The following is a 3,431-nucleotide window of genomic DNA, read 5'->3' as shown; positions in this document are numbered from 1 at the left end:
GCCTAGACATAACATCATTATCCTGTTGTGGTTTAGCTTTCCCATCATTGTATGCACACATATATGTGTCTTTTAATAAAATAAGGTTATACAGCACAGACTGTTATTCAATCTGTCTTCTGCACTTAGCAGTATGTCAGAATGTATTTCTTTGCTAACCAATGTGCAGCTGCCTCATCAATTTTAATTGTTACATGGAATTCCAATGTATGAATGACCTCAGATTAAGTGGTAATTTAACCAGTTTACTATTTCTGACATTCAGGTGCTCACCAGCTTTTTGTATTGATGAATAACTGTGCAGCAAGTACCTTTATGTATTTTCATGTATTTCTCTGCATTGTATTAATTTAGGTGGAATTTCTGGGTCAAATAGCATACACACGTTTGTGGCTACAAGTTGCTCTAGAAACAATGCATATGTTTATGAAAAGACAGTCAGACAACACCTATGTATAGAATGAAGGATATTATTTTAATTTTCTTTCCTAGAGAATGTTGTAGCTTTATTACTACACTTGTCCATTTTCCACTTCAGTAACAAAACACACGAAGCTAGATAACTGTATAAAGAAAAAAGGTTTATCTTGAATCATAGTTCTCCATGGCCAAGATCAAGGTGTCTTATCTCTGATGGGCTTCTTGTTGGCAGAGTCCAGAGAGAGCTTTGCATGGAAAGAAACAGAGAGTGATTTTGTTTGTGCATATTTTTTGCATGCTTCTTCTCTCATACCAGTAGTTATGCAACCATGGTGCCTGACCCTGAGGACATTATTCAATCCTTCACTCTTACCACCACAGAAGGACTAAATTTCTACCTTCTTCATACTTCGTAGTGGAGAATTTCGGGGGGCGGGGAGTGAGCTGTATTCAAATGCTGATAAGCTCACTGATATCAGATCCCACTTCTCCTTCAATCTTGGTCCTGACAGAGGAACTCCAGCCTGTTCATAGGATCTGCTTCTGGACTCCAAGCTTTATTTATTTATTTAAATTGTATGTATTTGGTACAGGGTCTCACTATGCAGCTTGGGCTTGTAGTCATCCTCCTGTTTTCAGCCTCCCCAGTGCTGGGATTATAGGCATGTACCACGAGGCCTGGATTTGTCACCAGCTCAGTGCATCCAGGGGTGGGGCCAGCTGGCATGCAGTACTGGGTATTGAACCTCAGTCCCTGTGCTTGCCTAACCTTGCCTAAACAGGTGCTTAGTCCACTGAGCTATCTCTCTCCAGCCCTTGGACTCCAAGTTTTAGAAGGCACAGGTTATGTTTGCTTTGCTGACCTTTGCATGCTGGTGTCCACTTCGGGGCGTGGAACACATACTGGATGTACACACTGCATGCAGGTTTTATTTAGCTGTATCATTTGCCATGTAACAAATTATCCCCAGATCCAGCAGCAAAAGCAGTAAAGACTGATTATCCCACATGGTTTTCATCACTCAGAAATCGGAGGCTGGCTTATCTGTGTGATCCGGCTCCGTGTGTCTTGTGAGGAGGCTCCACCGCGTTGCTTGTGGCTGTGGTCTTCATTTGGACACTGGAGGTGTCACTTCCAAGATGGCGCCCACACCCAGCTGTTGGCGGAATGGCTTGGTTGGTTCTTTGCCATGAGAATTTCTCCCTAAGGCTGCTTGAGGGTCTTCATGACATGATAGTTGGTTTCCTCCAGGAAAGGGCTACAAAGCCAGGGCAACGTGAAATCCACAGGCTCTTTTATGACCTAGGCTCCAGGCTGTGCTCAATTATTTCCCCTGTGGCTTAATGGTTGCATGGGCTGCTCATCTGCATTCAAAGTGAGAAAGTCTTACATGAAGGCATTTGTCTTGAGAGGTGGAAGTCACTAGGGCCTGCTTGCAGGCTGGCTCGTACATTAATTTAAGTGATCTGATTAAGCAAGAGCTATATAACAAGAAATGTAACTTTTGTATCTGACAAGATCAGTCAGATCTCCTTAGGATTTAGCTTGAAACCCTGTACCACAATTTGTAGATTGTCAGTGTCAGCCATGTGGATGAGTCACTGCCATTGCTTGACCAATTTGCTCTCTGTGAAAGCCTGAGAGAATGTTTTCTCTCCATGTGACTCTCCTTAGGCACACTCTACATCGTCGATCACTTTCCTCTGTGGCCCCATAATCTGCTTGATCAATAAATTTGAGACACAATGGAATTACAAAACACTATAGTACAGATTTTCCTATATCCTGAGTACCATCCAGCAGAAAAGTATAAACACAAGGTATAAAAAGTAAAGCCATATTAATATGCTGAGCTATAAAAGGCTCAAGCCAACTTCTGGCTTTGCCAGTCCGATGGATAACACACTACTATTATGGACTACTGTACTATATTGAATTATTTTGCTGAATTCACACACCTACAATATTTAAATGGCAATGAAATATCCACCTTTGACAAAACTAAACAAAAAAGGGGGATATAAATGAAGGACCATTTTGTATCTGTATATTCAAAATAGTTAGGATAGATATACAGTTACTGTGTCTTAATTCAATGAGAAGAAAGATTTGTACTAATAGTGTTTAGACAGGATATCATGTCTGCTTCTTGTACTATGAATAACCACTATGAAGACAACAATATGCAATGTGTTAATTATTGAAACTGTCCTACTAATTGGTTTTTTAAACTGTCTTATTGCTATTTGTTTCTCAATAAAATTAATTAAAAAAAAGAACCCTAAAGAATTAAGTGCTCTGATTAAATGCCTTCCAAGCTACTCTACTGGAGTTATCTAAGAACAAGTTTGAACTAAGCTGTATGTTCCCTGTAGAAGTTGTTAGTTTGAACTATCCCTGCCTTGAGTAGGGGGCAAGAAAAGGTTTACAGTTCCCAAAGTCACCTGGGAAATTCTCAGGAGAGGCAGGCTTCTCTGGCTTTGCTCACAAGCCCAGTGAAGAGCTGGTTCTTGCAGTTATAAGGAATACAAAGGCCTAGGTGTCAATCAAGGCAGGATGGGTCCCTGGGCCAAGGGAGGCCACTCTCATCATGAAAATACTCAGTAGTTTATGACCTCCATAAAGCCATTAGCCCAGGAGGCTGAGGGGAAAGTGGTTGCCGCACCCTTTGCCTCTCTGGGGTCCATTAGCATCAGGGTTATAAACTTGGTCTCAGGCCACAGGTAACTGGTTTTATTATCAATCAATTACCCATGCTTGTCAGCAAGTCTCAGGAGACAGGCATACAATCTGGCCAGCTGTCCCTGGGTGGGCAGCTCTTGGCAGCTCAGCCCTGTACTCTGGGCCTCAGTTTCCCTATTTAGATAGTAAGAAGTTGGAGAAAATCAGAAGGTCTCACTTTCTATGCTTATTTTCTTCTGATGTGTGCGTGTCCTGTTTTGAAATGATTTCTGTAGCAGCCAGCATTCCTTAGTAAACAGTGTTTGCCCCATTAAAAGCGTTCAGTTTT

This window comes from Octodon degus, unplaced genomic scaffold, assembly GCF_000260255.1.
Source record: "Octodon degus isolate 3935 unplaced genomic scaffold, OctDeg1.0 scaffold00079, whole genome shotgun sequence".
NCBI lineage: Eukaryota > Metazoa > Chordata > Mammalia > Rodentia > Octodontidae > Octodon > Octodon degus.
Note: the sequence above shows the minus strand (reverse complement) of the source record.